The following is a 12,147-nucleotide window of genomic DNA, read 5'->3' on the forward strand; positions in this document are numbered from 1 at the left end:
GGGGTACTCGCCTTATGTACTAGTTTAATCAATTATTTGTCAGTATAAAGTGACTGGACTTTTCTTGATGAATGTATGTGTAATTTGTTGAGGTTATGCAAAGGGTTATGTTCACTGCAATATCTAAGTTTCCTATCTTCCTTTAGCTACAATTTGTTATCTTATTTAATGATTTAGCTTCAAATGGTAACTCCAAAGGTTCTACACTCCCGGTTGCATACCGCATGCAGGGTTTCATGGGTACTGGTTATTGTATGATAATGTTTGGTTATATTCGATACCGGCTAGAATTTGTTACATTCCAAAGGTGGAAATTTTTTCTCCTTTTCTGTGTATTTGTTTTTCAAGATTTCATTGTTTCTAGAAATGCAAGTTCTCAAGACTGTAATAGTGAATGATTTTGCGTTCTAAGTCCACATTACGTTGAATATGAAAAAATGTATGTTTTTAGTATTTTAAATAAAATTATCTTGAGATTTAAGGTATGCTCCAAGGTTTATTTTCCTTGCTAAGTATCATTGAATCCTAATTCGCTATTGCTTATTGTTCGGTAATGTCGATTGCATGCTCCTAGTTTGTATAAATATTCACCTAAAGGTGAAGGTTTCTTTCTTTTTCTAGAAGCTTCTAGGCTAACGCCATTTGGTTTAACCACGCCTGGGTGAAAAATATCATGACATTTCAATCCATTCTATTGTTTTACCCATATTTCACCCAGGGTTCAAAATTTTCAACTCTTAGGCAACATATTGCATATAAGATCCCCAATTTCTTTCCACGAATTTTCAAGTTAAATTGAAGATTATTTTCTCACCTTCCCAAACTAGTTTCCGAAATTTCTATCATGTCCTTACCTTTCCCTCAATTTATATGATTTTCTGATTTAATTTCCATGAATATCCCCTATACATATATTTGATGTAAACCCTTGAGGCGAGCGCTTTGACACTTTCATTCTATCATTTTACCAAGAACAACAGTTTGGGGTTATCACTCCTAACTTTGACTCTGTCTGCATTACCAGGGGTAGCCATGCTTTATCAATTTGAAATTTCCATGGCCCCTTTTACTCTTGGTCTTCCTTGAAATTTACGTATTAAATACAACTGCTAACTTACCCAATTAAATCCTTCACACTCGCCCCATGTAGGTACTAGATTAATATTCCCATCCCAAATCTAAGTCTTCAGAACATTTTAGCCCCTCCAAACTTAATTCACATTCTTTTTCCTTTCGGTCCCTTTGGGGATGTTTTTTTGTTTCTTTTCCTATGGTTTCAATCTGTTCCATTACATCGTAGTATTTTTTTTCCAGACTCATTCATTTATGTCCATATTTCTAATGAGTCTACAAATTTAAGAATATACAATAATTTGATTAATATTTTCACACTTAAATAACTTTGCACCCCTAAATGATAAATTTTTCTTTTCCATATATATATATATATATATATATATATATATACTTCCCACAGACAACATTCACTCTTCTTACTAACATGGTTAAAGATATATATGTTAATACAATGAGCTGGAGTGATTCTCCAGGGTCTGTTACAAGTGATTTTTACATCATAAGGAAAATAAACATCTTAAATCATTCACCCTTACTCCATTTCTATGTTAAGACTATACTCCTTATGGTGTGTTATATCTTTATACAACATGCAACATATTTATGTTTTGACTAAGGTATTATGAATGCACAGAACTATCAAAATGACACTCCATGCACATCATCAAATTTGCCTTCGTTTCCTCGTCGCCCATGAAAACCCAATTTCTCCATAAGGTTATCTCGAACATTTAATTTCATTTAGTAATTTCTCGCCTACTCAAGAATAATATAATAAATAAATCACTAGATATGTAACTAAAATAAAAACTTCTTGCACTACTCCATTCCAGAATAAATAAACATAAACAATCTTTTTCTCTAACCATAGTCATTGTTGGAAAATACAATGGAAAAAAACATTGTCCTCCTAAGCACGAACTGCTCCACCAATTCCCCCGAGCTATGATCAATTTCCTCTTGAATCAACAACCTCTTCTTATTCTAGATAAGGTAATTTATACGTTACTTACCTAGCAGATTTTTCCTCAACGACGTCTCACTTTTCAAGGTCTCCCAACCCATTAACCAAGGCTATTTTTTATTTTATTATTATTTATTTTCCTTAAAGCCCACATTTTTCTCCCATGGTGCTTTCTTCCACATTTTCCCCAGTGTTTTTCTGCAACTGGGGATGTAATAGATTTTCTCTCCCATCCTATTAAACCTTGCTAATCAACCCCTAAGAATTTTTAGGATTCTTTTAAGGGAAAATTGTCTTGATCCTATCCATTAACTTAGGTTTCTGGATATTGCTAAAAATCTCTTTAACTCCAATGCTTATTTTCCAAGTAATTTCTAATTTCATTTTTATTAAACCAATCCATGTATTACACCATTGTACCTTATTTTAAATTGAGCTCATGAGGGATTCCTAGCCATCCCAACTAAGAATAGTTAAATCTAAAAACAAAAGTGTTGTGAAGATAAATCCCCTCTGCGGACAGAGGCGATCTCTCTAGCCCAATGAGTGGGTCTAGCAACAAACTAAACAAACTAACATACACTTTCCTAGCTTATGTTTAACAAATGTAGAGAGAGAGAGTGACCTACCTCGCTCTGATGCTAATCGCTCAATCCTTTGGAGATGACTTTGATTCCTTTGCTTCCAGGCTCGCTCCTTACTTGTTCTTCACGCACGGGTGCCTGCAAGAAATATCAAACAAAAATACAAGGTACAAGAGCATATATGGCATACATTAAACATAAACTACTTAATAGATCAAGGAGTATTAAGCTAAAAGCATAAACATTTACACAATTATGGAAGGTGAACATCAATTGTATATATTAATGAGCTAAAAAGGGAAGAATACAAGCTATGCCTTGATGTTGGAGACCTCCTTTTGGTGGATGTCCAAGTCCAAGTAAAGACTCTTCAAGCACTCCTTCTCCAAGTTAGAATGGGAAGCATTTGGGCATAATCTCAGTATAGGAATGCAGGAAATCAATGACCAACCATTTGGGGATGGAAGGGAGTTGATTTATAGGAAGGGAGAGGGAGTTAGGGATCCACAAAAGAGGGAGGAAGGTCCAAATATCAAGGGGAAGTCCCATAATGATAAGATCAATAGCTCCAAATGGGAGATATCGACCATATCTACAACAACTAATATCCAACTCGGAGTTCTTGAAGTTTCTAACATACGAAGCTTCTCCCTCATTTTGGCAAAACCTTCCAGAAGAGGTTCAGCATGGGTTTTCATATCAAAACCCATGCTGGTAGCACTAGGTAAAGTAGTGAAACCTGCCATCAACCTGGAGAGGCAGTGGAGCAAAGAATGCTGGACCTAAACATTAGGGCTTTAGCTAACCTTCTTCAGAATTGACGCATGGAAATTTTCCTTTGTTTTTCAGGGATGTTTTTGTCTATGTATCATGATGGATATACTTCACAGTCATCAACATTTTGGAACTTTGGGATATGGAACAGGAAGTGAACAAGAGTTGTGAAAAAATATTGTGTAACAGATTCCCCCTAAAACATGAAGGTATAACAAGGAGTGATGGTTGAGATTCTTTACAAGCCAAGGCAAGGAATAAAAAAACACCGTTAGGAGACCTGCAAATCAAGAATATACATATGCATATACATATATTACATCTTTGATAAACATGCCTAGTGATACATGAATCCACGGTATGGACGCAGCCATCTGAATAGAAGGGATCATGTGTATGGATACACGGTATGGTCGCAGCCATCCGAATAAAGAGGATCATATATATGGACCCACGATATGGTCGCAGCCATCCATACAGAGGAAAACATCTGTACAATCATGAATAACTCATAACTCCACACAACCTAGATTTTATTAGATAGAATCTAGGGTCTTGCACTCTGTCTCAACCCCATAAATGTACGAATTCTAACATGTGAATAGATGTGTCAAAGTCAAACATGATAGAAAACCACCTGATTACAGTCAATGATGTAAATCATTAACAAGCACAAGAGAAACCACCAATAATGACAATGGCTCTCAAGGTACAATCAAAACAATCCACGAATGTGAATAATGAAGCTGAAGTCAAACACCTAAGGAATCATCCGATCGGGACCAATGATGTAAACCTGTCATCGAATGAAAAGGACTTGCCATTGAGGCATGCAAGATCTAAGATATTGGAAGGGAGTTTCTAGATCATCTTCCTGGATAATGTTATGATGTCGACAAGAAGTGATTCATCGAAGGAGGTCCATAATGAATCCCACATCATTGACATGAAACAAAGGATGTGGTAGAGTATATATGTGTGATACAGGACTGTGGCAAAAAGTCAGACAATGTATAAGCAGTAACGAACTACAAATAGGACATCTCTTGAATATATCTCTGACATGACTGGAGTTTGGCAACATTTCACTCAACATAAGATCAGAGGTCTTGATGACTAAGTGGTATAATCAGAGGAGAGGAAAAATGGATTTCCCAAACTTAGGAAGGCAAGTGAATAAGTGAGGATGTCCCAAACCTGACACGAGTAAAAGATGAATGTCATGTTTAAGAGCACACGTTGCCTTTACAGAATAGAAGATATAATCACTTTGACTTTTTCCCCCACCATTTCTTGTGATTACCCCATTATTTTTTATCACAATATTGAAGGGGATAACATATGCTTGCTATATAACTTCATCCTTTGGATGAATCCATCCTAGTAAGTTTTACGAGTCCTAGGAAGGAGAAACTCGGTCTTCTCATGGTGACAATCCTGCGTCATTTAAGTTTTACGAGTCCGACGGAGGGGAAACTCGACATCTTTTTCATGTTTAGAGAGTTTGAAAAAGAAACAGAAAAGAAAACTCCAAAGGTCCATTTTTGTAAATCGTCTCTTGAACTCGGAAAGGTAAAAAACAATATCTAAGAGAACCTCTTAGCCATGTTTGACTAAGGTATTCCTTTTTCCTACAATAGTCTATCTCGGTCCGGAAAAGGGTTAAACTTATACTTAGTAGATGTCATTTCATTTTCTTTAATGAGTTCGAAATGACAAGTACTTGACAATCTTTTCATTTTGAGAGAGCCAAAAAAGAGCTTAAAGATGACTCTAGGGGGTCACTTTTTTGTTTATTTTTAACGAGTTTGAAAAAGTGCTAAAATAAAACTCGATGAATGAGTCAAAACAATTCACTAACACCAAGTATGCATGACTTGTCACTACACAAGGAAATGCACTACCAATTTCGAGGGAAAATATTAAAAATGAGTGAAATATGCCCCAATTTTGGTAAAAATATCATTTGAAACTTATAAAAAGTCTATCCCAATCACATTATACCTTCCATCATCTCAAATATTGGTGTACATTTGGAGATATTTATCCTCCAAATCACTAAAATTTTATCTATTTCCCTTCATGTGGAATGAGGCACCACTGTCTAAGTACCACATGCTCCCCATCAATGTGTTGGCCATGCATGCAATGAGAGTAAAGTCAAGCTCAACCTGTGAAACCAAAGCTTCACCTGCTCCTCCTCCTAAGGTCTTCTTGCTTGTCTTCTTGTGTGGACACTTTGTGGCATAGTGCATGAATTGATGACAATGAAAGCACTTGATTTTGGACAATTCTTTCTTCTTTCCCCCTTGACTAGATTCTTCTTTGGATTGGGATTTCTTCCCTTTCCCCTTCTTTTCCTTTCCATCTGTTATCACCAAAATAGGACCCTGATAGGCTGCTGATCAGACTATCTCAGTGTAACTATTTCAAACCAATCTTTTAGCTAAGGCTTAGCCTCCTTAGCCTGAGAGGGCTCTCTCAAAGGGTTAATGATATTGATTAAAGATGTGGATAGATGGCTAACTCTATGGTTTGGATTTTATATGTTTGTAGATTGGAAGATGGAGACTTGCTACCATTGGGCTATGGAGTCAGTGACAGAGATAAGGATAACAAATATCTCTTCTTATAAAACTGAGGCTTGTATATACTTCAATGAAAGAGTGACACATTCAAGAAAGTCTCAATAACTTGAAGTTCATAGGAGTCAGAGCATGTGGGCATGAATTCTAAGTAATGATACATCAAGGTATTCAAAAGGAAAGAATTTAAAGTGATAGGTCAGAGTTTAATACCTACATGGAAGTCAAGGCATTCAACATTTAAACATTCAGAACATAAACTCATATGGGACCACACAGTTTATGAATGTATACAGGAAGTCAGAGCACATTCAGTGAATTCTGAGTGATTATACATCCATACCACTATAAGAATTAAGGAAAGGACAACATCACATATTCTGAACATAAAAAATCCTTCATGAATCCTGAGAAGTAAGCATTAAGACTATGGAAGTAAAGCAGTTCAAAGATAAAAGATGAAGCTCACTGAAGTACACTAAGAATCTCAGCTTCAGAAAAGTCCAACTGCTTCTGTATATATCAATCCCTGCATATCATTTACAAAAGTAGTCTTTTTCTCTAACATTTTCCAACCCTGATTACATTGTTGTTTCAGCTATATATAGAGCTCTTATTCTAACTAATCGAGATTCCTCCTTAAACATTAAGGGAACTCGAAAACTACTTCTAATGACACCTATTAAACCTTTAACTAACTAATAAATACAACTGACTACTAATTGACAGCTCTAGAATCCTAAAACAATTAGGATTCTAATTCTACATCATGCTTTGGTCTACAATCATTTTCGTTCTCTGACATCTGGTTCCCTTCTGGCGGTGGCTGTGATGGACCTTTAATGCTTCATGTTGCTCTTCAATATCACATGTTTCCCAATATCATGAAACATAGGAAATTATCCCTATTTAACTGGTCTTTGGTTTACTTCAAAATGTTCGAATCCAAAGAAGCATGTTCTTTATCCTTTAATTACCCAAAATAGAGCAGACTGCCACGTCCTTGATGTGCTGTCCACCGTTATGAAACCTGATTTGATGATGTGTCATCCACTGTTTCGAAAACAAAAAGGAAAATGTATTCAAGCTGTCTGATACATGCTTCAATTTCCTTATGATATGACAAAATGCCACTTTTTGATTCAAACTATTTATTTCCACTTGTGCTAGTCTGATTGGCTGTTGTAACTTCAGGTGTTCTCGTTGTACACAGCTGTCCTTCAAAATTTTCCCGCTTCAACTTCAAAACTGCTTGATTTATGTTGAAATCATCACTTTCAGCAGTTTTGTAGCGCGCTACGAAACTGCTGAGTTGTTTCAAAATTCACAGTTTCAACCCAAAACTTTGCTATTTGAGCACTTTTTCTATTTAAACATTCTTTTTAAATTCCCTGAAGCTATTCAAAATTGCTGTGTGATTTTCTTAAGGAAATCTTTCCCGCTGTCTTAGCTGCATCTTCAAAAAATTTAAATTGTAATAGACCTCCAGCTGTTCCTGAATTTGCAATCGCAAGAAGTGTTCCCCTGCTTCCATTTCAGACAAGACTAGCCCATGATTGAGCAGCAAAATACCTATCAATCATTTCATCGGACCTCAGTAACATGGCAAGAGATGGTATTAAACGTATTGTAGCACCAGCTCGAATAACATCTCTTTCTTGGAATAGAATAGCGAATAGCAATGTGCTGACCCATGTACGTCCACCATCCTCCGTTTCTATTTGATGTGTACTTGAAGAAAAATTTTCCAGTTTTTAAATTAACACCTCAATTGCACCTGCTTCCATGATGGCCACTTTACTTGCACTATTAAAGGAAGCAATCATTGATAGCAACCACACTGCAACTGTTCTGGCTGAAAAATAGGTCTTGGGACAAAGTTCATATCTTCTCATAAAAACTGAATTTTGAAAAACTGAAGGAGGATTTTGTGAACCAATCCATGCTAAACAAAAACCTCTCTTGGTTTTTTGAAACACCTTCCCTACCGCCCAGAATGTGTCTTTGAAAAACAAGTGTAAAACAGAAGATGAAAAACTGCACCTACAGCAGTTTCGTAGCGCAACTTTGGTCATTAATTTCTCTCAACTCATAATGAATTTGAGGAAAATGGAAGAGGTTTTTGTACTTCAGTATCTTAGGAATTAAAACCTCTTTCACTTTTCAGAGATGAGTTTTCAAATGTTCAGAAACTCTTCTAGAAGCTGACTAGTAAAAATAAGGAGACAAAGTTCCTCATTTTTAGAGTTTCATTCTTATGCTTGTCTTGAAATCCTTCTGCTGACCATGTTGTCTCTTTAACCACATGAAATGCATTAAATCAACCATATACCCTGCTCAAATACTTGTGCTAAGACAAAAATTCTTTAATGGCGCCCGGAGCATTATGAATCAGTACTAACTATGAGATAATGACCATTTTCATAACATAGAGTTTAGAGTTCATGAATGTCCTTCCTGTCCTTGTTTTTCCCTTGCTTGATGTTTATACCTTGTAAGTAATCCCTTTCCTTGAATTTGGTAATCTCAAGGTTGGTAGACATCAGTTTCTTTTTTGACTTCCTTAAAGCTACATTCTTCTTCTTGAGTGCTAACTGCCTTACTTGAGTTGAAATGGAAAACTTTGATGTATGCTGACCCTGAGCTTTGCCAAGTGCTTCTTATGCATGAAAGGAACACGAAAGTGACCAAGAGCAAATCTTCCTTACATTACCCATTTCTTTGAAATTTGTTTAGTGATAACACCATCCAAGGTGCAATTTTATTTATCCTCATCGTTGAATGAAGTCTCATCTTTGGCATTCTGTCTTATTTCATCCTATACCAAATCGGACCATAGGCATTCCCAATTTGGTAGTTTCTCCCTCCCATTCACTGAATCTTGGTAGTTGTGTTAGCTCTTAGGAAGGCCTAGAAGGGATAGACTTACCAAATCATCTTTTGCAACAATAACACCAACTTTACCAAGTTCATCGTGACTTTGTTTGAACCTACTTAGGTACTACGAAATAGTCTTATTCTTCTACATTTTGATATTTTTAAGTTTATCCTTGAGCACAAGCATCATGTGGTCACTACTATTCTAGAACAAATCTGTTAGTGCTTTCCACATTGCATATAGAGTCTCTTTCCCATGGATATTTGAGACAATATAATCTCATACTCCCTCCAATATGATTCTCCTCACCTTGGCTACACACTTCTTCCATTCTTCTAGATCCTAAGCATCAGCTGCTACCAGTTTCAGGATGTCATTATCGATGAATTCCTTCAATCCATTATCTTCTAGCACTACCTCCATGCAGTCCTTCCAAGCAACATAATTTGAGCTTCCCTCAAGGGCATACTCGAGTCTTAGTCCATATAAATTCATCCTCTATCCCTGAGGAATTGATCCTGCAAATCTGATCCTCATGCAATAACAACTTCAAAATTTCTGCTATACTATAAATCTTGCTCTTATACCATGTAGAAATTTCTCATGAAATTTACTAAATCACGACACTTGAAGAAACTTTATTGATTTGTAGAAGTTAATTCACAATCTAGAACACAAATCATAGACATGCAAGAAGAAACATCACACATGCAGAGAGATTTAACTAGGGGAAAGCACGTGCTCAAAACCCCTTCCTATTTGTATTGCATTAAACACAGAATAGATATGAAATACATATGCTTGCTAAAGCATGAGCACAACCTGTAAGTGTATAGTCTATCCCTTTGTTTGACTAACTCTAACCAACACTTCGCCAATTTTCAAGCCGTCCAAGCTTATATTTCCTTGCAGTACTCCTTGATAAAATTATCCCCAATTATCTAGGAAATTCCCTCAATTGGATTGCACAATTCCTCTAGGTTCTTCCTCTGACTACATGTGGAATAGCCTACAACTGATAGTAGACTACCTTGGAATCTCCATCTCAACCAGATAACTCGAATTCTCTACATGCATCAATTATTTTGGGTTGACTGATTAGTTAATTGGTTGATCATTGAGTGTGGTTGAAGTTCCACTTCCACAAATTGACCTCCACTAGTTCTTTTAACAGTTAGAACTAGTTTAACTGACCATAACTCAATTTAACTGAAATAAATTGCTACAAATTAGCAATCAATCATACTGAACTAAACTCAATCTTCTCCAACTCGAATTAACTGAGTTAATTGAGTGACAAATACCATGTCACTCAGGTTAAAGTGCAATGGAAGCACTTCATCTGGAAGAAGTTACCTAGGAGGATGAGGAATTTATGCGCAAGAGATATTCCAACCTGTTTTGAGGGCTAAGAAACATTGAGGATAATGTTTCACTCGAGAGGGGGAAGATGTAATGCCCCTCAATGAAAAGTAAATTTTTAATTTTCTTTTACTACAGTGACTTGGTAAACCAAGGGCTATGTGGAAAGCCTAGTGGAAATTTAAATGTTTAAATTTATTTCAATTTTATTTAAAAGTCAGTTATGGCAAGCATGAAATTCACAAGGAAAAGACATTAAATGAAAAAAAATCACTTACCATAAAATTAGAGGAAAGTTACTCCCTTTCCCTAGAGATAAATCATCCCAGTTAAGACAAGAAGCGAAGAGGGTATGAGAGGAACTAAGGAAACTAAGAAGAGAGAGATAGAAGATTAATCCCTTGAACAAGACGTTGTTAAAGGTTAAATTCGTTGGGGCCAGTTTAATCCCTAAGATAGACTTGTTGAGTCTGTGATTTATTGGGTTAAACTTGTTATAGTGTGAGATGCCTTTGGAAAGACCTTGTTAGGTCTTTATCAAGCAACTATTCTGGAAGAGGAAAACTAGGGGTGAGAATTGTTGGTTGTCGTTCTCATTGGTTGGGAGGAGTGGTATTTCCTCCATCAATTTTCCTAGCTGTCCAGCCTAATAAATATAAGTGTTTTAGTTCGTGGTTTCTAGAACATAGAATATGTTTTCTATAATTCTTGTAATGTGAAATTTTCTTAAGTCTTTGTAATTACTAGCTATAAAAAGAAGAAATGTCTTTCATGTAGAAGAACTTTCTGACTGTGTTAAATGTTGATGAAAGGTTTGATATGTAAAAAGAAAGTATTATTGTGTTACTATAGAACAGAAGGATAGATATATGTTGTTTGGTTACCGCTATTATAATTTCGAAAGGCTTCTTATTTCAACTTATGGTGGATGAGAATCTGTTTACTTTTCTATTTTTTTAATTGAGGGTCTAGATTGATTCTCAAGGGAATATGCTCAACATATGCTTAGTCTTAATGCTTATCAATGATTGTAGTGTATTAAAGAGTTTGTTAGGTAGTGTTTGTTAGGTTGCATTGACTTTTAATACATTTAAAAAATTGTGTATTAAAGAGTTTGTTAGGTTGCACTGAATTTTAATAAATTTAAAAAATTAAATTCGTGCCCACCAATTTCCTAGGGATTTGAGATTATTCCAATTGTAATAAGTTCCTCCATGATAAGTTCTTCATTATTATTTACAACATTCATTCATATAAGAAAAATTTACTTACCAAAATGGTCCATTACTTTTAATAAATTTAATAAAGAGTTTGTTAGTTAGTGTTTGTTAGGTTGCATTGACTTTTACTAAATTTAAAAAAAAATGTATTAAAGAGTTTGTTATGATGCATTTTAATAAATTTAAAAAATTAAATTTGTGCCCACCAATTTCCTAGGGATTTGAGATTATTCCAATTATAATAAGTTCCTCCATGATAAGTTATTCATTATTATTTACAACATTCATTTATATAAGAAAATTTTATTTACCAAAATGGTCTATTACTTTTAATAAATTTAAAAAATTATATTCGTGCAACATTGCTCCCCACCCACCAATTTCCTAGGGATTTGAGATTATTCCAATTCTAATAAGTTCCTCCATGATAAGTTCCTCATTATTATTTATAACATTCATTTATAATTCCTTTTTTTCTTAAATTAAATTTCATCAATAACCTTTTTATACATGGTTAATCAAGTAAATGTGTACATTAGTAAGGCATTCTTTGTATTGCAATAAAAAAAAATTGGTGTAATAGTAAGACATACTTCTTGTTGCAATAATTTTTTTGTTTATATCAACTACATTAATATTTCTAATATAATTGTACTTATAATGATGAAACTAATTAGTTCCAACTCAACCTACCAACTCAACA

The sequence above is a fragment of the Pinus tabuliformis genome, chromosome 6, assembly GCF_031772625.1.
Source record: "Pinus tabuliformis cultivar Carrire ecotype Pingquan chromosome 6, CPIR1, whole genome shotgun sequence".
Taxonomy (NCBI): domain Eukaryota; kingdom Viridiplantae; phylum Streptophyta; class Pinopsida; order Pinales; family Pinaceae; genus Pinus; species Pinus tabuliformis.